We start from the raw sequence: 27,661 nt of genomic DNA, 5'->3' as shown, positions 1-27,661 counted from the left end.
AAAGGAGCGCCGACTTAACGCGCCCATTATCGCAGCCGCGAAGTACACGTTCGTTTCCGTGGTGTAGCGGTTATCACGTGCGCCTCACACGCGCAAGGTCCCGGTTCGATCCCGGGCGGAAACATGTCTTTTTTTTCTTTTTTTTTTAATGACATTACTATGTAATTTTGTTTGGAGGTTTTGGGGTTGCGTCGGGAGCAAAGACACATTTTACTTGTCAAGACCCACTGTGCATTAATTACTGTGCAGGAAGGGGGAAAAAAACACAATGGACATTTCATGGATTTACTCTAGCAACCGAGGGAAAGCTCGCTCTACAGAGCCGAAGAATCCTGGGTTCAGTCCCTACACCTTCCCGTTTTGATCTTGATGACATTGTACCGGCGTGCGGTCCTGTATCACTACTGCGTGGCGCACGTTAAAGACTCCAACCAGGCTAGCGGCCGTACTGCACTGGATAAATTGCTCATCTACTGCTGAGACACAGACAGACGCCCATTGAGGCTATACGCACAATACAATTGGTTTCACACTGGGAGTTACCATCATATCTGTAAGATGTCATAGAATGTAAATGAAGTCGCTAGAATTCTTAGGCTCTGGTTCTCGGAGCCTCTTTCTTTTTGCAGCCTCTCCCTTCCCACAATCTGCTATAGTACGGTAGCGTGAGCCCCTCCAGGTGAATCTGAGATGAAAGTGACGACCCTTTTAGCATTTTCTTTCATTTGTTTGGCCGACGGGCAATAAAACACGTGATCCTCCGGATTGGCAGACCTCCTGTGTTTCTACGTGGTAACCATCAAAGGGGAAACCCACAGTGTGTGTGTGTGTGCGCACGCGCGTGCGTGCGTACGTGCGTGCCTGTGTGTGTGCGTGTGTCTATATGTGTGTGTGTGTGTCACGGGTGTGTCTTTGTCTGTGAACCTGAACGCAGCGCGTATCTTTGAGGTTGCATATTTCTTTGGGAACCACGTCGCGTGTTCTCGGTGCCTGGATGACGTTTTTTTCAAGTATTTGACCCAAGGTTATCCGTTCCATGGACCCTGGAAGAATAGACGGCGCGGGGGAGGGGTGGGCGGTGTGTGTGTGTGTGTAGGGGGGGATGTAGGATAGAAATTTATAGTGTCATGGTTTTATAGATATGCAGTGGATTTATAGCACTAGACCCGATAAAAGCCTATTTCTTGCCTGGCACTGCAATTAAACACCGATTCCCCCCCCCCCCCCTCCAAAAAAAAAAAATAATAATAATAAACTTCCGAATAAACACCTCCGAATTTGAAGAAACGTAAGCCCTGAAAACACAGAAGCCTATTTACAGGCAAATCAAGATAAAAACAAAAAAAAAAAAAAGCGAAAGATTTCTCTTTTGTGATACAATCGTCAAAATTCAATAATTTTTTGTTGTTGTTGTTGTTGTTGTTTCTGAGCGAAGCGGCTGGTCAAGTGGCTGAGAGTTACGTGTACACATAGTCACCAAAATGGCCAAAGCCTCTTGCATGGACGTATATATCTAGCTCCAAGCTCCGAACGCGATCGGCGCGATTTCTTCATGGTCCCCGATTTGCTTCAATTTTTGCTAAACTCGCCAAACAACATCGCCAAAATAGTATCCCAAATATTAGGTCCAAATAATTTTTTTTCACGAAGTTATTGAATTTACAATTTTGTTCCTCACCGTATTTTTCAAACTGAAAGTCTACTGGCAACAACGAAAAAGTGACGTTAGTGGAAGGGCAGGGGTTCACTCTTTGGACTGTAGAATTTGTTCCCAACTGATTCGAAGCAGTTTTATTAGGTCAAATAAATGCTTTGGAAGCTCGCTCCAATCCCCGCGCTCCAGCACGGAACAAATGAGTGGCATATTCTATTTTTTAGACTGCTCGCTCGACTGGCAAGCTTGCCTTCCACTGACGTCACGGCACTGAAAAGTGCGGGTATATTTGAATGTTGTTTTTTGCATCATTTTCATTTGCCGATTTCGCAATAAATATTATGAATTTCGCGATACTAATTAGCATACCGGAAAGGGTAAAGGCCGGGGAGTCAGAAAATATAGTCAGTTGAGGTCGGCGAACCCAACGCGCGATCACACCACCACGCTTCGCGTGGTGGTGTGATCAAAGCAGCGCGATTCGGGGCTGGGAGTTGCACCGCAATGCGAAGCGCTGGTTCGTCTGCTTCTTTTCCAGGGGCTCTGGTGACGTGAGAACGCCGAGCTCTAATTGGTCTTGATTGAACTATAGTGCGTAGACCTCAAGGCAACTTTCTTTGAGATCTCCGCTTCCGATTGACTCCTCCAGTGCATATTGTGGCATTACGCCGCGATATGGCGCTTCAAGTTTTGGAATAAGTCTAACGTTTTTTTCGAGCAAAAACCGCCGCCGGCGCGTATGAGTGGCAGGTTACATACGTAGCTCATGCACGCGTTCGTCCTGAATTCGAACTAACTGTACCTTGAGTTCGTCATCTAGCTTTGAGCTTTCTCCGGCACACCGTGAAAGCGCGTTCGGCTCGTTAGGCCTATAGAAGTTCCTTGGGGCAGCGCGTCCGAGTACGCACTCACCCAGTCGAGGGCACGCCGCCGCACGGACGTGCAAACCAACATAGATACACGGGGACACCAAACTAAAACGGCGAGAAATGCACCCATGACACACGGCGAGAACGGCAGATTCGATTCGCAGAAATAAGCGTCCCGCACACGCTTCGATTGGTTCGAACATCGCCTGTGCGCCTGTTGGCTGGTTTGGCCGTTTTTCTGATTCCTCCGCTAAAAAGCGAACTCCGTCGTGTTTCTTTCTTTTTTTTTTTCTTTGCCTTTAGATTTCGCAGTTGAAACATTTTCCCCCTTCCCCATCTTTCTTGCTTAATAAAAGCGCTTTCCCGAAAAAATGACGATAGTTTGCAAAATGATACACGTTATTTCGCCTGCATGAAAACAATTTTGGCGGCTCTTCCTAACACTGTTAATCAGAATACGGTAAACCCATAACGCCACCGGTCGCGCATGTTCAATACGCTGCGGCGCCACCAAACGTTGAGCTGTTGTTTTTTTCTTCTCTTTTTCTTATTGAAGAAAAAAATGAGAGGCGCTCATATTTCGCGGCAATCACTCGTTCCCTGAGCAGACCCGAACCACTAATGAGGTAATAACATAAAGAGTAGAAGCTGAAATACCCTTAGAGGGCCCCTTTAAGTGAGCCCGCACGAAGTGCGTATTGAGCTAAGAGGTTGAATCGCCGTCGGTCGTCCAACTGCATCTTTGTGAAAAATTACAACCTGCTCAGCGAAGTAACCGATTTATGCCGCCCCAATCGACGACACACTACGATGAATCGCCCATCAAAGCCAATCCGATTTGCTAAAATTTAGTCAACTAAAAGTTTCAACGTAATTTTGGGCGATTCATTAGTAGCTTCGGGGACTTAATGTAAAATTAAGTTGTTTGGCTGGTTTACCGATCTCGTTCGTCAGACGGATTTGTGGGTTGGTTTTTGTTTTGTTTCGTTTTTAATGAGTTGAGTGTCACGTGATTAAAGAAAAAAAAGGAAAAACAATGTTAATTGTGTCATGTGTCTGTTGTTCAAACACTGGGAAATTAATCAGCCCCAGTTTTATAGGGTCATGCTCTCTTTGTAGGCTCTCAAGTCTCAACTGTCAAGCCGTCTTCCAGTGACGTCTCTGGGGGACTACCTGATTTTCCGTTGGGTTCTCTCTTCAGAGACCCCAGCCGCTCCCTCCGCAATTGTCGACTTCTCATAGATTAGCATCGCCGAAGGTCTCGGCGAGCGATCGACACAAAAGACGGTTCGCCACGGCGCTGACGGCGAGTATACCAATGGATGGGGAGAGAGAGGTTATGTTGACATCCGCATGTCCCCGAGAGACGTGCGGCTGCAGATCGGCAAATAATCTCGTTTTTTTTTTCTTTGCTATTACACAGCGGAATAGGAGTGTTTTTGGGGGAGCAAGCTAGACCGTTTTTTGTCACTTGTGCCTAAATCAACAAGATAAAATCGTTGCAGTACTCCTTTAGATTGAAACGGAGGATAACGCGCCTCGCTTATTTTTATAGAGCCGAAATAGTTCCCTGGGGGAGTGGTAAAGAGAAGGGTTGTGCGAATACTGGAATTTTCGAATAGTAGTTTCGAATAATACGTTATTCGATATTCGCATCGAGGTGAAATGCGATATTCGTATTTTTCGAACTGGAGTTCGCGGTGAGGTAGCCCCGTTGAGCGCGCTTTTTACCGGTCACGGCTGCACTGCGGAGGAGCAACACCCGCGAAAGCGAGCTCCGCATGTGTTGCTTCTCCGCAGTGCACCGGTGCTCGGTAGGAAGCGCGCTCAACGGTGCTAACCGTCCGCGATCAATCAACTCTTCGAAAAGTACAAAATTTGCAGCCCCTTCCTTAGGAGGAAAACACGCCTTAAAAGCGGAACTGTGCACGCGCACGCCCGGTGTATTTAAAAAAGAACGAGAACTTTGTTAATGTTGTGTCTGCACTTCAGTAAAGCGAAAGAAATTAAACTGTGGCTATTATACAAAAGTATACGGTAGGAAGGGATTTCGTGGCAACCTGCATCCATCATTCATGATTCTCTTCTTTCTTCCTTTCTTCTCAAGCCTCGGACAGTTTTTTTTTTCTTTCTTACTTGCTTCTAACACTTTTGATAACCCATATTCACATGCATCTGCAGAGTGGTGTTCAATTATGTTTGCGAGCTTTTTTGAAGTTGATTGTGTTTACTTTGTGTTTAGCTTCAGGTAGTACACGTTTTATATTCTGTGTTTTTCATGCCATCTGACACTTGCCTGTCCCCTAGTGCAATGCCCTCACGTGCGCTCTGGGATACTTGAAATAAATAAATAAATCAAACTAAATACATAAATTTAAGAAAGGATTTTTGCATATAGCAAAACGATTTATAAATCTTTCCGTTTAGGTACAGCTGAGAATTTATGTAGGGCGATTTTATGTCAAAATTGTCATCTATTTTCCATCCTAATCTAGGCATTGGACGTTTTAAAGCCACCGTTCATAAATATAGTTAGATTAAGATAAATTAGAAAAAAAAAACTTTTTTTCTTTAAATGGACAGGTCAAGTGAGAGATAACGACTTTCGCGAGTTGAGCTGAATTTAAGAATGCTGCTGCAAAGGAAGGTTCGGAGAACCTATTCGATATTCGACTCGGAAACATTCGACCACAACCACCATTCGCTTTCAATCCGCTTCCAACTCAAAATCCACTATTCGAACACGACTATTATGGAGACATTCTCGAATTCGTACCCGCCGCGAATTCTTTCGCGTCGTCGGCCGTTATGGTAAGGTTTCGCTGTGAATTCCCCCGTGTATCTCCGCTGGGGTCGTCGTGGCTGGGAAATTTCTTCGCTTAATGTAGCGGGAGCATTTCACCGTGGCGTTCACGGTGTCACTCGACGGCACATTGATCTCGTAACGCCGAGTGACACTGCGACCCAGCGTCACAGTGTCACCCGACGTCATGAGATCACGTTATGGTTGGTGTGCAGTCATTGCGTGTAGCCTGGGTGCATGGGCATGTCGCCACAGTTCGTTTACAAAAAACGGCAAGAAACGGATTTCTTTCTTCTTTTCTTTCTTAGGACGGTGCGGTTGGTCTGGCGGGGTCAAGGCGAACATTCGTCAGGCAGCCCGTGGAAAGTAATCCTTACGTCGAGGGCGTTCGGGTCAGTCCACCCCGAAAAACCGCTCACCGTTGGCTTGCGGGCCACGCGCGGCTGCTACAGCGTACACTGCATGCCAGCCGTGAACCCCCGATACGGTGCCTAATCGACGGCCCAGCTAAAATAAAAACACGAGACATAAAACTTTTTTTCTCAGATTTTGACTCTTTTTTTGTATATATATATAATAAAGTGGGCACGAAACGGCAAGCATGTGGGGAGATAAGCAAGCCGCGACTCGAATTGAATGAGCTAAAATAGAGAGAGAAACAAAATAAAATAGGGTTTATAACCACTCCTTCTGTAATAGACATAGAAGAAGAAGAAGAAGAAGAAGAAATCTCGGCAAACCACCGAATTGCAAGGAGGAAGGGAGGGGGGCACCAGATATAAAAAAATGGCCCGGTTCAGCAACCTTCTCTCCTCCCTCGTACGACCGGAGAGGAGACGAGAGAAGGTGACCGTAAAAAGTGGCTCTTCTTTTTTTTCTTTTTTGTGCTTATGGCGGCGTATTTTGGCTTGATTTTCGGCCCCTCTCTTCTTCGGAATCAGCCGGCAGAACTGGTTTTCATCCGCGTCGGACGACGACGGAGCGGGGACGCCTTTTCTTCTTGTGTACGTGATATTTTCTTTCCGTTCTCTCTCCTCGCGCTCTGGACGTCTGGAAGCGGCGGCGGGCACTGCCGCTGCCGTCGCTGGCTGGCTCTGCGCTGCCCGCTGCTGGTTGCTGTCCTCCGATTTCGTAGTAAAAATATATTCGGTTGCGGCGTCTCCTCGCGCCGCTGGGGGCTGGGCCTGCGTGCCTCGGCAACGGCAAGCGGCATGCGCGACCGAGAGCAAAAAAGGCACGAAACGTCGTACTGTCAGAGAGAGAGGGGGGCAGCGTGCCGGAAGAGTCGCACCGCGTAATTATGAGATATGGCCCGTCCCCAATTTTCGGCGGGTTTGTTTCTTTTTGCCAGTCTTCCTCTCCTCCTCTCTTTGTTTGAGTTCTTAGCTTATTACTTTTTTATGGATTGCGACGAGCGGTGCTCTTGGCGTTGTTTTTAATAATGTCCGCGGGCCTCCCTCGGCGCGCGTCCATCTTTACGGGTATCACGAATCAAACCGAGCATACGTAAAAAGGCAACGAACGGTGCCTGCCGATCATGTCGACGGGTAATTCGGGCCTGTTTTCGGGTCGCGGGGGCCGTGAGTCGATGGCCAGATTGAGCGTGTAAAGTCTCCCGGATTATAGAACCCGGATTTAAGAGAGGGTGCAACTCTAACCATGGAGCACGGCTTCTGCGCAGATAGCGCGTAAGTGCGCATGCGTGGTGTTGTCGCGTGGTGTGGAGATAAGTGGGGCGGAAAGGCCAAGACGCTCGCAGCTCGCATTGCAACGCGGTACATATAACACGTGACGCCGAGCGAGCAGTTGGAATTACTCTGAAATCTAGGCACACCTGCCGGGATTTTGCGGCTTGACTGCTCGGTGTGGGCGCCCGCCCCGATCGAGTGGATGGACGTTATCAGGTCGGCTGCCGTTTGCGCATGCGTCGCACAGAGAGCATAAAAGCTTCTTTATCTTTATTAATATTTGTTTTTCTTCTAGGTGTTTACCTTTGACGGCCGGCGCCCTTCGGCTGTCGCAAAGTTTCGCAGATGTGAGACGGTCAGCTGCCGTGGCGGGCACATCACGTCTGTTTAACTGTGTTTCTTCGCGTCCTCCCGATGGTTGACGCGGGATGTTGGCCGCGCAGGTCGAACTTTTGGGCGTGCGAAAAAAATAAAAAGGAAACAGCGATGTTTTTTTCGAGGTGTGGTTGTCCGGACAGAAAGTATCCGTATGCGTGACCTTGTTTCGTTAATTAGTTTTTTTTTCTCGTTTGTTTCGGTTTCGTTTGTTTGTTTTGGTCTCCTTCCATGAGCTCGGTGGTACTTCGAAACTTGCCTATAAAATGAACGCCATAACTATGCCGAAACGCGTCCTGACAAAATCCTTCTCTTTTATGTGTTTCTCTAGCCTTTTTTTTTAAATATATATTTTCGTATTATTTTTTTATTAGTCGGCTCCTCGGGGTTTTTTTTTATTTTTTTTATTTGTTTTTGTTTTTCTGGTTGCTAACGGTTATGTAAAAAAAGACAAAAGCTTCTCTCCCCATCGCCGCCTCCCCATTGCCCGGAGATCCGATCTTCCCTCGTGAAACGACAATTTGCGCCTCACGACAAAAGGAAAAAAAAAAACGGGCAGAGAAGGACCACCACCTCGCCCGATATATATATATATATATATATATATATATATATATATATATCATTACGTTACAATAAATAGAAAAATAAACGAATAAAAATGAGAAACCGGAGTAAAAAAACACACCCGGATAGAAAAGATAAAAAGAGCGCAAATTATTTGAAAGTAAAAGGTGGCCAGTAGAAGATCATACTCCCCTAATGCTTGCATAATGGTTACCAAGAAGACAGACACCTATACTGTGCATCCTCTTGCGATGGACCGCACCGGAAACTGCGAGCTATTCCAGCCAATCCAGCGCCGGGAACGTGTCACGTGATCGCGCGCCCCACGACGCGTGGGGCGCGGAATCACGCTCCTCCCGAAAGGCTCGTGACACTCACTCGGCATTGGCCCGTAAAAGAAAGTTGTCGGCTCGTAGCATGCTCTGCGGTTCGTTGTCTTTTGGGTACGCATTGCCCAGGTGCTCTTGGGAAATGTAGACAGCGCACCTGTCGGAAAAAAAAAAAAAAAAAACGGCAACGCCGGGGGGGGGGGGGGGGGGGGAGGGGGGAGGAGGAGGAGGAGGAGTGGCAGTACGAAAGCAAGCAAGCGTCTGTTTGTCTGTCGTTCGATCGGTTTCCCCCCGCGTTGTCTCGAGAATGGAAGAGTAGGACTTTGCGCATCTATACACCAACTGCCGGTCTAGGCTGTAATTTGAGCGGCGTGGACTCGGCTCGTCGTATACGTCGGCTTCTTTCTTTCCGAAAGCCTCCATACAGTTCGACGTCGGTGGGAAGGGGGCGCGAAGGGGGACGAAGTCTCGAGAGGATCGCGGGCTAACGACGAGAGACCGAGCGAAGAATTCATACAAAAAGGAAGGTAGTGAAGCCGCATGTAGGAGCCGTCCGCTAAGCTCCAAGAACTTATTACCCTCTTGGAGTCAAAAGGAGTTGTGAGCCGATGGAAAGTACGCGGAGCGATGGTTCGTGCGATTTGCTAATGGCCGCGCATAGGTGCGTGTGCTCGCGGTGTGTTTTTCTTCTTTATTTTCTCATTTGTATCTTAGCCGGTGTAGGTTTTAGATTAGAGCAGTAGACAGTCGTGGGAATGCTCAATGTGCTGTAGGTGTCAATTACGAGATTTCGTATCTTTTTTATATATATGATTATTGCGACGATGAAGACGCAGGTGTTTTTGAACGGGGATAAGCCGGCACAGTTTCAGGAAAGTACACTAGCTATTATTAAGCTTTTTGAAACATTTCTTTCCTCTTTATAAGAAAACTCAGCCGATTTTTCTCCTCCTATAGAATTTGCAACGACGTAATTTTATGTGCCTTACAAAGTCGTGCTCTGACACCGAGTCCGCGCTACCGTTGGGAATGTTGACTTGGCGTGGGGAGAGAACAATTTTGAATAGGCATTGAGCCCCCACTCACCCACCCACAGTCTTGGAGCGAGCGACTTTGATTTGGTATACTGTATCGGGTATTCTGGGACATTTCACATAATCTTTTCAGTGATTGATTTTTTTTAATGATTTTTTTTATTTTATTTTACTGGGACTGCCGTTATTGGCTGGGTGTCACAGCTCAACCCCGGCTCTGTTTCCAGTGCTCTCAAACTCATTTGAGTGTGGGGGCCAGATAGCACACACCGGAAAGGTCGATGGTCAACGTAAGACTTCACTAATTAGTAACTCTTGATGCCGACTGTACACTGGTACCCACAGATGGTGCAAAAATGCACCATATGTGGGCAACGCTGCCGTGCTATATGCGTTTAAATATTTAAAAAAATTAAGACCTCGTGCTATATGCGTTTTGTAAACTCACGGTTTTTCCAGAGACATCTTTAGTTTTGGTCTGTTTATATGACTACGTTGGGCCCTGACCTGATGTGATAAAAAGAATTAGGATTATGCCGCTCCGTCAACGTGCTGTCATTTTTAATAGAACAAGTACCCCGTCCTTCCTGCTGCTCAGTTCACTAAGCAATTAACCCAGCTCAACATGTCCCTAGGAAAATAATCAATTGATTTGATAGTTCTTGCTTTCCTGACGATTTTCATTACAACACGCTGCAGAAATACTTACCATTTAATGGTGACATATATATATATATATATATATATATATATATATATATATATATATATATATATATATATATATATATATATATATATATATATATAGTAGGTTAGAATTCCAAGCTTGTAGCTCTATGTTTGACAGCTCCTCCTGTTGATCGAGATGTTCGTGCAGTCGAGGTACATGTTTCAGCGAAGAACTTGCGCTCGGAGCCTAGTGGAGGGATCGTTGTACATTATACTGGGTGTACTAAGGAGAGGCCAGGCTCTTTAAATCGACCGCAAAATTCGGTTTCTTAACCTATCGCGCTACGACTTTGTGCAGCGTTGCCCACAGATGGTGCATTATTTTTGTAAAATTTGCAAAGAGCGAACTTACCTGAAGAAAAAGTAAAGAAAGAAAAAGGCTTAGCTCCTATGGAAACGCAGCGAAGCCACCGGTCTTCAAACAACACGGCGCCGTTTCGCACGGGAGACAAGAGATGGCGCAAGCGGTCGCGACGCCAACTGCCGCCAACGAGCGAGGATACGACGCCGAGAGCCGGCGTCTTTAGCAGACAAGCAACTGCAGTTCCTTGCTGTTACCGCGCCTGTCTTTGTTTCTGCGTCTGTCGCCGCCTGCGGAACGCGCGCCGCTTTTGAGTCGAAAAGATTGTCTGCTAAAGACGCCGGCTCTCAACGCCGTATGCTCGTTCGTTGGCGGCGTTCGTTGCTCCATCTCTTGTCTCCCGTGCGAAACGGCGCCGTGTTGTTTGAAGACCGGTGGCGTCGCTGCGTTTCCATAGGAGCAAAGTCTTTTTCTTTCCTTACTTTTTCCTCGGGTAACTTCGCCCTCTGCAAATTTTACAAAAAAAAGTATGCACCATCTGTGGGCAACGCTGCACAAAGTCGTTGCGCGATAGATTAAGAAACCGAATTTTACGGTCGATTTAAAGAGCCTGACCTCTTTTAGATACACCCAGTAGAAAAAGCTGGGTAGCAAAACAAAGCGAATCAAAAGGAAAATGAACACAGGTAAGTATGAACTATGTGAATACGTTAAAACAGCGGGAGCTGCTATGGGTATGAACAATGTAAAACGTTAAAAGAGCAGAGCTACTTTTCTAGAGAAACTGAATCGGCGAGATGAGATTGCTATGGCGCGTGCCATTTGTAACGTTCGAGACATGTGAACCGGGACTCGTAGCCGGTTGCCCGCGGGCCGCGTGTTTGCGACCCCCTGTATATACGGTGGTCGCGCTTCGCTACATGTAGGGGGAAAATGCACCAATATACATAGTATGTGCTATAGAGTGTGCAGCGCCTCTTCTTTCGCGGCAGTTTATGTGCACGGCATAACAAAAAAACAATTTTCTTCCTCTTTTTTTTTTTTGCTTGAATTGGCATGTTGGTGCGTGCATATATCACTGCGTACAGAGCGTCGCATAGCGACTGTAGGTCAGCTTGCTCAACGTCGTGCCAGGATTGAACAGGACGGCGCTGACAGTACCCAACTAAAAGTCACGCGCTACTTTTTTTTTACTGCTGTCAATGTTTTTTTTTTTTTTTTTTTTTTTGGGGGGGGGGGGGGGAGATTAAAAAAAGAAAAATCCCCGATCGCGATGGAGTGTAATCGAGTGGGCTGGGTGCGGCCAGAACAACCCACGATGACGTTGAACGGACAGGCGCAGTTAGCCGTACGAAGGATCGCCCTGTTGTTGTTGTTTTTTTTTTGTTTTTTTTTTTTGTGGGTTTTAATTTTTTTTTTTTTTGTGCCAGGTGGGGCCGAGGGACATTGAGACCGAAAGAGAGAGATGGGGTTGGTGAGGAAGGAGAACCAATGAGGCGCCGCTGATGAGATGGGAATTTGGCCAACTACACCTTCTGTCATCTCAAGGGAAAAAGAAAAGCTATTGCTTCGCGCATTGTTCGTTGGCTGTGGGAATTGATCGTGCGTTGTTTAGTTGTCAGAGAAGAACGCGATTTTTAGGTTATAAACGCGCACCTTTTGATAAAACAGCGAGCAATGTATCGTAAATGCGTGTACAAGTTCCCGGTCTTTAAAAGGAAAGAGGACAGCGTTTTTCCTCGCCGGAAAGAAGAAAAAAGAATTAACTATGCGCTTCGCAGAACGCTCAGTCTCAGCCCAAAGGTAGCACTAACCATACGGACCAGATGGCAAAATTTCAAAACAGTCCTTCCTTCTCATATATATATATATATATATATATATATATATATATATATATATTGTTGCTGTTTTCACCAAGGGTTTCTTTTCTTCTCAGTTATATATATATATATATATATATATATATATATATATATATATATATATATATATATATATATATATATATATATATATATATATATATATATATATATATTGTTATGGCAGAAGGCAATTCGAAGGCTTTCTTTCGTCAGGTTCGCCGTCAGCCTTTAATGGCGTCCATTCTCTCTCTGGCACACACTCAACTTCTTCTTCTTTCCTGTATTTGCAAGTCTTCGTCTCGCACAACAACCTTTACGGTGTGATTCTTCGTCTTGCACAATACTCTTTACGGTATGAGTCTTCGTCTTGCACAACACTGCACCCCTCCCTGTAGAGGCTCTCGTCCCGAGGCCCGCATATGTGTTTACTTAGTATGGTATGGTGCGAGACGATCGAAATGGACTGTCTGAGGTTTATGGTTGTTAACATGGCGGATCCGGTAGACAACATCGTTCAGTTTTTTGATGATCTCATAGGGGCCATCCCAGTTTCGTTGTAGTTTTGGACTACGACCTTTGGTTCTAGTTGGTCTGTATAGCCACACCAAATCTCCAGGTTCCAGTTGGTGGCTGGATGCGCTTCGATTGTAGCGAGTCTCTGCATGGGTGCTGCTGAGTTGTAAATGCCTTCGTGCGAAGTCATGGACACATTCCAATTTCTTGCGTAAATGGAGAGCGTGGTCTAAGTGAATATTTTCACGTGTTGCCTCCCGTGGTGGTGGCGCCGGAGTACCGAACATAATGTCCGCAGGTATTCTTAGCTCTCTCCCCATGAGCAACATTGATGGTGTTTACCCTGTTGCTGCGTGGACAGCTGAACGGTAGGCAAGTAAAAAGAGGGGAACCAGTTCGTCCCAGTTGTCCTGGTGCTCGTTGACGAAGAGAGATAGGTATTGCTTAAGGGTCCGGTTGAGCCTCTCCACCATACCGTTCGACTGTGGATGTAATGGTGTTGTTCTAGTTTTCTTTATGCCAAGTGCTGTGCACAAATTCTTGAAGGTCTGCGACTCAAAAGTGCGTCCCTGATCGGAATGGATTTCTAGGGGCACTCCGTACCTCGATACGATGTCTGTAAGCAAGATTTGAGTGATGGTTGCTGCGTCGTACTTGCGAACAGGGAAAACTTCTGGCCACTTTGTGAAGTAGTCTGCAATGACTATTAGATACCGATTTCCTTCTCTTGTTTCTGGTAGTGGCCCTACGACGTCAATGGCTACTCGCTCAAACGGCACGCCAACGTTGTATGTTTTCATCTGTCCTCGGCAACGAGAGGGAGGTCCTTTGCGCGATGTGCAGTGGTCACAGCCTCTGCACCATTCGCGCACGTCACGGCTGGCGCCGACCCAGTAGAATCTGTCACGTACTCTCTGTAGAGTTTTGTGTACCCCAAAATGCCCGCCGGTAGGACTGTCATGGAGTTCCTGCAGCACAGTTTTGACTCGCACTTGAGGCAGGACAAGTTGAAGGGAAACGTTCACTCCATCGTTGTTTTCCCAGCAGCGAAACAGGAGGCCGTTTTGTATGAGGAGAGAATCCCATTGAGCCCAGTAGGCTTTGACGACATGGTTGTGTGGTGCATCCAGGTACCAATCCGGCCTTTCGCCTTCTTGCTTCCACTGTATAACAAGCCGAATATTGTCGTCCTCTCTTTGAAGCGTACGCAAGGTTTCGTCACTCCAGTCAGTGGGATCATCGGTTGATGGACGCGTGATCACCGCCTGTCGCGTTACCGTTGACTGAGACGGTGGATCCGTGCTGTTGCCGTTGGAGTGCGCTTCAACATCAAGGCACGGGTGGCAATCTTTTCGTGAGTAAGGCCTTCGCGAGAGTGCATCGGCGTTCATGTGTTTCCTACCAGCTCGGTGCTGGACATTAAATTGGCACTGTTGTAAACGCTCCAGCCACCTTGCAACTTGTCCTTCAGGGTTCTTAAAATTCAAAAGCCAGGTGAGGGACGCGTGATCGGTCCTTAAGAGGAAGTGCTTGCCGTAGAGATAATGGTGAAAATGTCCTACAGCTTTAACTACTGCCAACAGTTCCTTTCTTGTGACACAGTAGTTTAGTTCTGCTTTCTTTAATACCTGACTGTAGTACGCAATTACCCGTTCAGTTCCATCCTCTAACTGCGACAAGACTGCACCCACGCCAACGTTACTTGCATCCGTGTCCAGGACGAACTGACGATTCGGATGGGGAAATCCGAGAATAGGAGGTGAAGTAAGGGTATTCTTGAGTTGAAGAAAAGCCTCCTCAGCTTGCATGTTCCAGTGAAATTTCGTGTTCTGTTCTGTCAACGTATAGAGTGGTTTGGCCACGGTAGCAAAGTTCTTGACAAAACGTCGGTAGTAGGTACATAGTCCTAAGAAACTTTTGAGTTCACGATGACTGTGTGGTTGGGGCCAGTTTCGAATACAGTCCGTCTTGTCGGGGTCTGTCTCCATCCCATTCTCAGAGACAATGTGGCCTAAGTACCGAACTCTTTTCTGGAATAGCGAGCATTTTTTGGGATTCAATTTTAGGTTCGCTTGTCTTAGGCGCTCAAAGACGTCTGACAGATGATGAAGAGCAGCTTCAAAAGTCTTTCCGTGCACCAATATGTCATCAAGGTATACGAGACACACATTGAGGGGCAAGCCTTGAAGAACCTTGTCCATGAGCCGCTCGAAAGTCGCTGGCGCGTTGCAAAGGCCAAATGGCATTACCTTGAATTGCCACAAACCATCGCCTGTAGTAAACACTGTCTTCTCACGGTCTGAGGGTTTTACCTCAACTTGCCAATAGCCGCTCCTGAGATCAAGCGTAGAAAACCAGGAGGCGCCGGCCATTGCATCAAATCTGTCGTCGATCCTAGGAAGAGGGTAGGAGTCCTTTTTCGTGACGTTGTTCAGTCTACGATAATCCACACAAAACCTCGTGCTCCCATCTTTCTTCTTTACCAATACTACAGGTGAGACCCATGGACTAGATGAGGGCTCAATGATGTCCTGTTTTCGCATATCCTGGATCATTTCAGTGACCTCATTCCTCTTAGCGAGCGGAATTCTCCGAGGTGCCTGCTTGATCGGAATAGCGTCACCAGTATCTATGTGGTGGTGAGCAGCACTCGTGCGCCCGATCTCTGATGGGGAGCAAGCGAAGACATCTCTGTAGACGTTGATTAAATTCAAAAGGGACTCTTGTTGCGGTTGGCTGAGGTGCTTCTTGGAGCGGTCTGCTAGTTCCAGCAAAGACATTGGCAGCCCATATTGCTTCACGTTGGTACTTTCTCTTCTCAGGCTTCTAAGGCTCACAGCGTGGGACCAAGTCGCCATTCGAAAACTTTTTTTGATGTTTATCGCTTTATCCGTTAGGTTGGCAATACGGATAGGGACGCGCTCATTGCTGAAATTCACAAGTGTTTTTCCGACAATGACACCTGGTATGTTGTCACAAGCCTCATCTCCTTCAGCGACCGCGATACCTTCAGAACAGCAATTGCCATCAGTTGTCCAAACGATGGTTTCACACTGCGGAGAAACAACAGTTGACTTCGAACAGATGAGGAATCCACCCTTATTTTTCAAGAGCGCTCGTCTGCTGCACAGGATGATGCTTTCCTCGCTCAGATCTAGTGTCTGATTCTTTAGATCCATCGAGCAACCGTGTTCCTTCAGAAAGTCGAGGCCCAGGATACATTCTTCAAATATATCAGCGACATAAGTCACGTGTGAAAATTCTTGACTGCCAAAACGGAACATGAGCTGTGATGACGCCGTGACTGGTGCTATATCGCCTGTGGCTGTACGGAGGGAGCATTCAGCGAGCCGTCTGTACGATTCTAGAGATCCCTTTATTTGGTTGAATATATCAGGTCTCACTAGGGTGACGTTTGCCCCAGTGTCCACAAGCATACTACATGCAATACCCTCGAGTTGCCCATCTACGAAAAGTCCGTCTTTGTCGGCCCGCAATTTATGCACCTGGAATGCAGTTACCGGCTCCTTAGTTTTCAGTTCAGCCGAGTTTTGGCCGGTAAGCTCGGCTGACACTAGTTTTTCGTCATAGAGTCATCGTTTCCTTGCAGCCGTGTCTCGGTACCATTCCAGTTACAATAGCGCTGTAGGTGACCTTGTCTGCCACAGCTCCAGCACGTGGGTGGGGATCTACGACGCGCAGGTGCCACCGATGTTCTGCACTCGTGCCGCAGAGCAGGCTGACGAGATAGCGGGGCGGGTGGGAACTCAACGGCGGCAGATACCCGACGGGTAGCTCTGACAGCTCTCCTGGCCGCTTCCACCTCCATGGCTCGCGCAACAGCATCACGCATGCAACCAGGTGACGAAAGCCGCACGAACTGTTGTACCTCCGAGTCAGAAATAGCATCCACAAAGTGCCCAGCTGCAACCAAATCAAGAGTAGAGGCTGCACAACCTTCATAGGCATGGCGTGCCAGTCTTTCGATGTCTGTCGCGAGTTCTGCCAGGGACTCATCCTTTTGTTGTACACGTGTACGGAGCGTAGCGTGGTATAGTCGCCCCAGATGCTCGTCTCCAAAGCGTCCCTCCAGAGCATTCACGAGAGAGTTGTAGTCTCTCTGTATAGTTGCGGGTCGATTTTGCAGTACTTCCAGTGCTGCCCCTCGAAGTGCTGACGCCAAGAAAGCTCCTCGTGAATTATTTTTCCATCCATTTATGTCTGCCACTAGGTCGAAGTGCGTCCGGAAGGTACCCCAGGGGTTGCGTCCATCGTATGTGTCAAGTTTAACGATCATCTTTGGGGCGATTTGGCCGTGTAGTTCTTGCTGCTGGCTTGCTCCCTCAGAGGAAGTCCTTTGCTGCGACGACAGGGGATCTGTTACGACTGCGTGGTCCCCGACATGGTCGATGGGTGAGGTCCGGGAACCACTGCTGTCATCAGGCATAGTTCCGGTGGCCTCACCAGACGAAGGCAGTGCTGGCATTACGCTTTGAGATCCCGAAAGCAGCGGTGAAGCTTCAGGTTCACTATCAGTTTGGAGTCGAGCGGCCACCTCTCGTCGCAATTCTGCGAAGGCTTCCCGATGCTCTTCCCGATGGCGAGTGTGTTCTTCGTGGAGGCTGTCTAGTGACTCCTTCAAAGCGTTGATGGCTTCCAAGACCTGGTGCTGATTCCCCTGGGCGGTGCTTCGGGTTTCCATGACCCCACTTCTGACACCAATTGTTATGGCAGAAGGCAATTCGAAGGCTTTCTTTCGTCAGGTTCGCCGTCAGCCTTTAATGGCGTCCATTCTCTCTCTGGCACACACTCAACTTCTTCTTCCTTCCTGTATTTGCAAGTCTTCGTCTCGCACAACAACCTTTACGGTGTGATTCTTCGTCTTGCACAATACTCTTTACGGTATGAGTCTTCGTCTTGCACAACAATATATATATATATATATTCTTTTTTTTAACAAATATTTTTTTTAGTTTAAAATGCTTCATCCATTACATGTTGTGTGTTTATACGTTTCGGATTACGTCCTGTCAAAGCGAAATGTTTTATGCGATAGATCGGACTCTCATTTAAGTTTCCGTGCAAGGAGATACTAATAGCGCTTTCATATCGTTTTTTTTTATTGGCGAGGAGACCGAGCTATTGGGGGCGCAGTTTCATCATCATCATCATCATCACCAGATACAATCGCTATGTGGCCAACAACGCCGACGCCAGCACTCGCATAGCGTACGCCGCGTCGTTTCCGCGCTTGCTGCATGTTTGTTTTTTAGTTACATGGTGCGCTGTTGCTGCGTACCGCAGTGCTCGAAGCATGCTTCTGCGCGGAGGACTGCAGCACGTACGCGACGATGCGGAGACACTCTTAGCCTTCGGCTCCGCTGCTACGCTGCATTCGATGACATGATCGTAGTTGAGCACGCCCTCTCCTTCAACGAGAGACCGCTTGCTTTCGCCGACGTCGTCCATGATGGTCGCAAGAGGCAGGGTAACTGAAAAGTGAAGTGCGTGTTTTGTGAATTCTTTAGAAAAACACGGAGGCCGCGCCGGCCACGCTCGATCCAGCGCGCCGAACCGACACGACGCGGCTGGCCCGGCACGCACGCGCGTTACCCTAGGGCGGGGCAATTGATCGATTAACCTGCGGATTAATGAATTAATGCTTTAATTGAGATTAATTTTTCTAACCGGTTATTTGGTACAATTTTGAGAAACCAAAAGAAAGTAAAAGTAAAATGCTTTCACCGCGCAAAAAATAGTGATGAGTACACTTATAGGAAGGGCACATTTTAGATGAAGCTTTAACCTTAAGTGAAGTGTAAGGGCGAGACTTTTAAATCCACACAAGTGTAGGAGGTTACCCGTGTCTCGGCCACTTCGACGCCGTGCGAGGGTCCGTTAAGCGCAACAGAGTGTATTGTGAACAATCAAAGGAGGCCGCTCTTGCCGGAGAATAGTAAAGAACTGTTTTGCCTCATGCGGGGGAAGTAATAATCTGTGAGTGAGTGTTTTTGATCTGTTCTCTACTGCTTATCGAAGTTGATTTGTAATCAGAATTGTAGATTGTGCCGTTTATCATATATTCAGCAAAGGCAAAACACAATATATATATATATATATGTGTGTGTGTGTGTGTGTGTGTGTGTGTGTGTGTGTGTGTGTGTGTGTGTGTGTGTGTGTGTAATTTTGACTTGAGCGATTAATCGATTAATCAATCGACCGAAGGGTGCACCGATCAATCAGGTTAAAATTTTTAATCGACGCCCAGCCCTAGTTATTACACATGCGCTTGTTTCGCCTTCCAAGAGGACTTCGATGACATTGAACACAGGAGGGGATTCGATTACTTCTATCTACGTGCGTTTAGGAAAAAAGAAAATTATATTGCATATTTTTGACGAGTCTTGCGTCGTCGTCTTCCATGGCAGCGAATGCACTCATGCATTCGCTGCCATTAATGAATTGATGAATCGGCTTTCGACGAGTTGACCGAATTCCGAAAGGGGTGGTTCTCTTTTCTCTCAAATACCCGTTATCTTAGTTCACCACATAAAGGGTGATATTAGTTAAGCAAAACTTTCCTTCCGACAGCGGTTCTTGGGGCAGGGATGTGATTGCTGCGCCATTTGCGCCAAAGTGCTTATGCTGCTATTTCATTTTATAATTTCCTTTTATTAATACTGAATGAACATATAGCTAGGCGCAGACCCAGCTGCATTGCAGGATCGATGCCGGAAGTTTCTGCGAGTGATCAGAGCTTTCAATGATCCTCTCAAATAACGTGCTACTCGATGTGATCGCTCGAACACTGACAGTACTCGGAGATTTCGGAATATTTGTCATGTACGTGGTGCGTTCTGGCAGGTTGGTTACCTTCTTTGAATGGTCTTGTCACCGCGTGCCCGTGTAGAAAGCGACAATCGCAAACAAGGCACCACGACTTTGCGTGCCTCGCTTCGCCGCAGCGCACTCGCGTGCTAAGGGGAAATCACTTCTCCAGAGCCGGACGTTACAAACGCAGGCAGCGAGTATACCTAAAACTAACATTGCTGTGTACTGATTAATGAACTCCATCTTGCAGTGAAATTTCTGAATAAAACCGACCAATACATCTGATAGCTATATTCAGGATGAGCGGGTTGGGTGAGACGAATCATATCTTGTAGGAACATGACATGAAGGGACGGACGCATGTCTGTGCTTTAAAAAAAACCTAAAATAATCCTTAAAAAAAACAAAAAAAAAACGAGTATAATAGGCTTATTTAAAGGGTTCTTTTTTTTTCTTTCGGAGTTTAAATTTTATATGACCCAAACGTATTAAAGGGACACTGACAGACTATTTAAGCTCGACAAGGTTTTTATTTGTACATGACATAATAACCAAAAACACAATTTCCAACTCGAATTTTTTTTTTTTTTTTTTTTTTTTTTTGCCCGAAAATTGGGGATTGAGAACTGGCCGGTTTGAGTCGCGCTCACTCTCTTCCCCGTGGTCACGTGCCGTTTTCTATGGTTTAGACACAACCACCAAAGATAATCAAAGTCGTGAGTCATCGAAACACCACCTCCAAATTTCAATACAAAAAAAAAAAAAATACAGAAAACATGATACCCAATTTTATTTGTTTGTTTGTGGCTTGTAAAAAACTGCAATCACGCTGACTACGAAAATATTTAAAAAAAAAGTTTCACATCGACGTGATTTCCGGCAACTCTCTCTTCATCTATATTCCTTCTTCCTCCCCCGACCAGCTTCTGTTTCGGCTTCAAGCCGTTGTGTTTTTTTTTTTTTTTGTTTTTTTTTTTTTTTTTACTTTGTTAAAAATATACGTGACGTTGTAGCAAAACATTGATAGTGTAATCTTCTGACACCGTATTAAATCTCCTGGTAAAAAAAAAGGGGTTGTCAGTTTTGCTTTAATAGAATCGAGAAAAATCGGAAAACCAACCGCTGGGTGTGCCGTCATATTCAGAGGTTTTAACCGTTGGTTTCACTGCCTTGCGCGAGCCGCTTGTGAGGGGACGCGGGCAGCGCTTTTGACCAGACTTGTACGTAATCCGTTACAAGTAACGAAATTACTTGTAATCTCTTCCATATATCGGTAATTTAGTGACGGAATAATTACATATTTTCTAGAGTAATTTCAAAATAATTCCCCTACATTTTTTACGTAACGGATTTCTTGTAATCCGTTACATTTTTTTCAGGACCAGCCCCCCCCCCCCCCCCCCCCCCTCTTTCTAAAGAAAAGGTCGTTTTCATTTTGGTAAAGTTGAGCGCAATGACACTCACGCGAATCGACCAGCGCAAAGGGAGGCTTGGTGCTCTTCAGTTCCCCAAAGCCTTTCTTTGCAACACTAAGGGCCGGTTGCACCAACGCCGCTTACCTTAACCCAAAGCGGCACTTTCCTAAGCCGCCTTAGCGCCCTAAACCGAGCTTAGGTAAGCACGGGTATAAATTCCGGTTGCACCAACGTTAAGCCGGCTTTACAGACGCGCCCCTAGCTAAACGCTGGATTTGCGTAGGGACTCTAGGGACAAACAGAGCAAACTAGGGAACGCTCAGAGCGACGAATACGATTGGCGGAGGAATCACGTGATGTAAAAAAAAAAAAAAAAAACTGCCGTAGTAGTTGTCGTCGGCGTCTGCTTTTCGCTGTATTTCTTCGGTGAGTAACAAATTAAAGGTCTCCAAATTCAATCATTTTTTTGGTTTAACTTTCAATAACAGAAGTCAAAGCTTCAAATAAACACGAATGCTCTTTACATCTGTGATTGTGTGTTTAATATCGGTTGATAACAGGATATTTTGACAGTGGTAGACACTGGTAGTAGTTTTCGTGCTCACATTTTGAGGCGAAGGAGCCATCGGGGGCCCCAAATCTCACCGAACGCGAGAAGGACACTCTACTCGCTACATCGCTGAAGACAAAACATCATGGATATAAGTAGGCAGGTAAGATGACTACTAAAACCAAGTCAAGCCTGAGACCGATGAAGTTCAAAACAGTGACGAACTCGCCACGGCAGCTGCGAAAATGCCCGGAAATCGTCGAATAGAAGTCGTCGAGAGGTCAGGTCACGAGACCTTGCATCGACGGTACTCGTTGCTATCAGCAAGGTGACAGAACTGCACTGTACCGTCGTTGAACATCCACTGCAGCCTCAAGCGGACTTCAATTTCACACTGTCGAGTTCAGAAAAAAAAAAAAAAAACTCCTACTAGTACATCACATTGTGTCGATAAGAACGGTCGTCTCTTCGCATCACCTGCCCCAGCCTGCCCCGATACAGCAATGCACGAATCTAACATAGTAGTCGTTACGATTTGTCGTCGCCACGAATGAAAGATATAAAGCAAAATATTGCTAAAAAATCGCGATCACCAAGAAAGTTACGGAGGACACAACAAGGCGCAATTTTCAACTGAATTTTATTGAAAACGTGTTCCGGTATATAGTCTCAACCATCGTCACAATGACAACAAACGAGAAAAGTAAAGGGAAAACACCATCACAGAGCACAACTCGGAAACAACAGTATCTCGTTCTCGGGAAACGAATGAAAGATATAAAGCAAAGTATATAAAAGAAAAATGCGATCACCAAAAAGTTACAGTTATGGAACGATACAGTTTTCTGAAGCCAAGATTCTACTCGCGAGATAAGGAAAATTCACTGAAGATTGTCTCAAAACTCAGAAAGCGAAAGAAATTGAATTTTCGCTTTTTTATTACTTAAAAGCGCCGCAATCTAATGCAAACGGCAGAGGTGTCGACAATCAGCTGATCGCCGAGGTCATGTACTGCCACTATTCAACGCGCTGATCAGATTGAAGGATACGCGCTGCAAGCGTAGATAAACAAGGTGGTAAATAACAATACGTTACAGCTATGCGGAAATTAGTAAGTACATACGAATAAGCTCGTTGACAGAAGAACCAACGGGAATACAGACGTGAGCCCCACAGCTCCGTACGTTTCTCGGTTAGGGCTAACACGCCCTGAAAGTGGAGAGCCAACTTGAAAACAGGGGTCGATAAACACTTCACGCGACGATATTTTGCATCCTTGTCACAATCGAAGGTCATTTTGTCGAGACTTTCACGCTGATGTAGCCTAAAACACTTTGCACAACCAATTTCGTCCACCGCGTCGACCGTGACAAACCAGCCGCCATGTTTTTAATCCAGGATTAAGAAACAACCAGAAGCAAAGCGCCCAATGTTGGGCGCTTAAGTTAAGCGTAGTTTAGTGCTAGGTTTAGCGATAAGCGAGTTTGGTGCAACCGAACGAAACCGAAACTAAGCTTAAGTTCCCGGCTAAGCTCCGCTTTGCGCTAAGCGACGTTGGTGCAACCGGCCCTAAGGGCCGGTTGCACCAACGCCGGTTACCTTAACCCAAAGCGGCACTTTCCTAAGCCGGCTTAGCGCCCTAAACCGAGCTTAGGTAAGCACGGGTTTAAATTCCGGTTGCACCAACGTTAAGCCGGCTTTACAGACGCGCCCCTAGCTAAACGCTGGATTTGCGTAGGGAATCTAGGGACAAACAGAGCAAACTAGGGAACGCTCAGAGCGACGAATACGATTGGCAAAGAGGAATCACGTGATGTAAAAAAAAGAAAAACTGCCGTAGTAGTCGTCGTCGGCGTCTGCTTTTCGCCGTATTTCTTCGGTGAGTAACAAATTAAAGGTCTCCAAATTCAATCATTTTTTCGTTTAACTTTCAATAACAGAAGTCAAAGCTTCAAATAAACACGAATGCTCTTTACATCTGTGATTGCGTGTTTAATATCAGTTGATAACAGGATATTTTGACAGTGGTAGTAGTTTTCGTGCTCACATTTTGAGGTGAAGGAGCCATCGGGGACTCTACTCGCTACATCGCTGAAGACAAAACATCATCGATATAAGTAGGCAGGTAAGATGACTACTAAAATCAAGTCAAGCCTGAGACCGATCAAGTTCAAAACAGTGACGAACTCGCCACGGCAGCTGCGAAAATGCCTGAAAATCGTCGAATAGAAGTCGTCGAGAGGTCAGGTCACGAGACCTTGCATCGACGGTACTCGTTGCTATCAGCAAGGTGACAGAACTGCACTGTACCGTCGTTGAACATCCGCTGCAGCCTCAAACGGACTTCAGTTTCACACTGTCGAGTTCAGAAAAAAAAAAAAAAAAAAACTCCTACTAGTACATCACATTGTGCCGATAAGAACGGTCGTCTCTTCGCATCACCTGCCCCAGCCTGCCCCGATACAGCAATGAACGAATCTAACATAGTAGTCGTTACGATTTGTCGTCGCCACGAATGAAAGATATAAAGCAAAATATTCCTAAAAAATCGCGATCACCAAAAAAGTTACGGAGGACACAACAAGGCGCAACTTTCAACTGAATTTTATTGAAAACGTGTTCCGGTATATAGTCTCAACCATCGTCACAATGAAGACAAACGACAAAAGTAAAGGGAAAACACCATCACAGAGCACAACTCGGAAACAACAGTATCTCGTTCTCGGGAAACGAATGAAAGATATAAAGCAAAGTATATAAAAAAAAAAATGCGATCACCAAAAAAGTTACAGTTATGGAACGATACAGTTTTCTGAAGCCAAGATTCTACTCGCGAGATAAGGAAAATTCACTGAAGATTGTCTCAAAACTCAGAAAACGAAAGAAATTGAATTTTCGCTGTTTTCTTACTTAAAAGCGCCGCAATCTAATGCAAACGGCAGAGGTGTCGACAATCAGCTGATCGCCGAGATCATGTACTGCCACTATTCAACGCGCTGATCAGATTGAAGGATATGCGCTGCAAGCGTAGATAAACAAGGTGGTAAATAACAATACGTTACAGCTATGCGAAAATTAGTAAGTGCATACGAATAAGCTTGTTGACAGAAGAACCAACGGGAATACAGACGTGAGCCCCACAGCTCCGTACGTTTCTCGGTTAGGGCTAACACGCCCTGAAAGTGGAGAGCCAACTTGAAAACAGGGGTCGATAAACACTTCACGCGACAATATCTTGCATCCTTGTCACAATCGAAAGTCATTTTGTCGAGACTTTCACGCTGATGTAGCCTAAAACACTTTGCACAACCAATTTCGTCCACCGCGTCGACCGTGACAAACCAGCCGCCATGTTTTTAATCCAGGATTAAGAAACAACCAGAAGCAAAGCGCCCAATGTTGATCACTCAAGTTAAGCGTAGTTTAGTGCTAGGTTTAGCGATAAGCGAGTTTGGTGCAACCGAACGAAACCGAAACTAAGCTTAAGTTCCCGGCTAAGCTCCGCTTTGCGCTAAGCGACGTTGGTGCAACCGGCCCTAAGACACTGAATCTATTTTCTTAGACCCTATACTCCGTTCCACCTTCAGTCCGAGCGCAGTGGACGCCACGAGCTATCCCAGCCGATCCAGCGCCGGGAGGAAATTGCTTGACCTGCCGGTTGGGCAGAGCGACACAGGGAGCACAAGGTCACATGACACTCTCTCAACGCTGGGTTGGCTGAGATGGCTCCTAGCGTCCGCTGCGTTCGGACTGAAGGTGAAACCGAGTATAACAACAATGTCAAAAAATCCAAATAAGCATTTTTACAAAAAAAAGGGGGGGACGGGGGGAGGGGGCGAGTTATATCCGTTTGTTCTAGTGTCTTCGTTTTTCTTTGCGATCGAAGGCGGGGAGAGGAAGTGATTGTATGCCTCTTTGAGAAGCTTAAGGCGGCAAGTGCACACACAAGAATTAACAACGCTCCGTCTACCCTAAGATCCACTAAAAGAGATGTGACAATATGTGAAGGTGTTATTGCCACAAAAATCCTCGTTCGTCGAAGCACATTTATCATCTTCTCTTAGAAAACAGGATGTATTTTTTTCTGCTTCTTTCACCTTATTTGACCCTGTCTTAAAACCTACTTACATTTTTTTGTAGTCCAACTTCTAGAGTTGGCCTACTTTATTTGTGAATTCGAGCCGGGTTATCTGCATCTGAGTTACCCCTTTCGTGAGTCAGCGTTTTGCGAGCACTTCGAAAATGGTAATAGTTTTCTATGTTGTTGTTTTGTTTTTTTCCTGTTTTTACCACAGCACGATGCATCTCATCTCAAGCAGATATTTTTACAAATAAAACATAATGGTGGCTGACGTAGACTTGATATCTTGGGCTTGAGGAGAGAGCGAAACTCGTGATTGGGACCATAGCGCGGCTTACTTCTCTGCCCTTCGCTGCCCGTGGCATCAGCGGACTTCTATCTGGAGAACACCGGAGTAAACTGCAGTCGGTTCGTGCTCCGTGCGTTTTTGAACGGCACCAAGGAAGGCAGGCACGTAGCCACGGGGGAGGCCAATGCCCCCCCCCTTCCCCCCCGAAATCTTCCATTTTGCTGGGACCTCCTCTCCCCCTCCCCCTCATACAGCATTTTGTCATGAGCGGTTTAAAGCGCCAATATGGCCAAACAACCCCAGGAGCCGCGTAAGCACGAAATCTGTAAATCAGTCAATCTGTCAACGCTAAGCGATCTTGAAAAAAAAAAAAAGAGGGTAAACCGTAGGGGTGAAATCCCGGTCACCGGCGTGAAAGCCGAATGTGCTGCTGAAGGAGCTACAGATTTGCACGCAGGAACAGGAGGAGCAGAAGCAGGTAGTGTGAGAAAGGGCGCGGAGCGGAGAGAGGTAGAAAGGGCAAGAGGGGAGGAAACAGAAACCGCTGGTGAAGAAAGAGGGCGCGGAACGAGGAGGTGTGAAAAGGACAGGAAAGCGCGCTTCTCCTCTCAAATTCGGCGCCAAGTCTTTGTATCCGAGTGGGGCTGAAGGGAAACGCGCGCAGCGTCGCGAATACACAATGGTGTGACGTAATATGCTTCCATACAAAATCCTGCCTAGCACCACCTCACCCACGCCAGGCACTGAAAGACTAAAGGGTCATCCTTCTTTATGCGCCACCCACCTTATAAAATTAATGGACGAAGCGCGTGTTGGTTTAGGTCAAGATTGAAGAGAGTTGTGCCGTCTTTGTCTAACATGTTTATTCGTTTAATGTCCACCGTAGAAAACTGACGCATTCATTTTACCACGGTTCTTGGTGTGAGAACGAGTATAGGTGCCCTCTAGATTAAGATTAGGTTAAGTTCTAGGGCAATTAGGTACCTTCCTAGTACTTAGTGAATCACGATAGGTACACGCAGATTGCCGGCTCACTCGGAGGCAGTGGCGATCGCTTCTAGGATGTGGTAGTCAGAAAGTTTGACATCTAGCGCACTGATGGCGATGTGAGCGCAACTAACCGGTACAATCTCGAAATTTAAAACCCTGAAACGATTGACCGAGTCGCGTAGTCCTTGCACCAAGGCGACACTACGGGCATCACCATCTTGGAACTGATCGGATCCCCGTTTCCATTCAAGATTAGGAAAACCAGGGGTTGTGTTACGGTCAAGGTGAGAGCGTTCTCGGCTATGATTGGGCGTGGCGCCAAAGCTTGCGCTTAATCAAGCAATGAGACATTTTTGACCGGTTTGTGACTTCAATATCGGGCAGCCTTTTGGTCAGAACGTTTCACCAACATACACATAAGGGAAGAGGTCTTGCGGTCTCTGCTGTATTTGTCCCTTGTTCTCCTTCATCCACCGTCCGATGTTAACTTGTGTGCGGCAGCAGACCAACCGGATATTTTCAGATTAAGCCCAAGTTGTCAATGGCTTCCAGCGTGTGAAGAAAAGACTTTCACGATGGTAGCCGGCGTCTGATCTCACTTCCCCGCTGCGCACAAATCGTAACGGACGATGAACTATTCTTTTTTTCTGTTTGTTAGCAGACGACCTGTGGTATTTTCCTGTTTTATTTCCGTTTGCTAACGGAGCTCTGTAGCAGACAAACCGCGTTCTTCGCTCGCGTTAGCAGACAAACCGCCTACGAACATGATCTT

At 46.4% G+C, this 27,661-nt stretch overlaps 1 protein-coding gene and 1 non-coding gene across 2 annotated transcripts in view; both read left to right on the top strand.

Moving 5' to 3' along the window:
- Positions 1-27,661, top strand: part of LOC8050805 (vang-like protein 2-B) — a 176,404-nt gene that overhangs the window by 82,884 nt on the left and 65,859 nt on the right. The gene's annotated exons all lie outside the window — the stretch shown is intronic.
- On the top strand, positions 53-124 carry Trnav-cac. Its single transcript has one exon. It is a non-coding gene; the product is annotated as a tRNA-Val (tRNA).

Source organism: Ixodes scapularis, unplaced genomic scaffold, assembly GCF_016920785.2.
Source record: "Ixodes scapularis isolate PalLabHiFi unplaced genomic scaffold, ASM1692078v2 PGA_scaffold0__279_contigs__length_252992795, whole genome shotgun sequence".
Classification (NCBI taxonomy): Eukaryota; Metazoa; Arthropoda; class Arachnida; order Ixodida; family Ixodidae; genus Ixodes; species Ixodes scapularis.
This window is presented reverse-complemented; position numbering and strand designations above follow the sequence as displayed.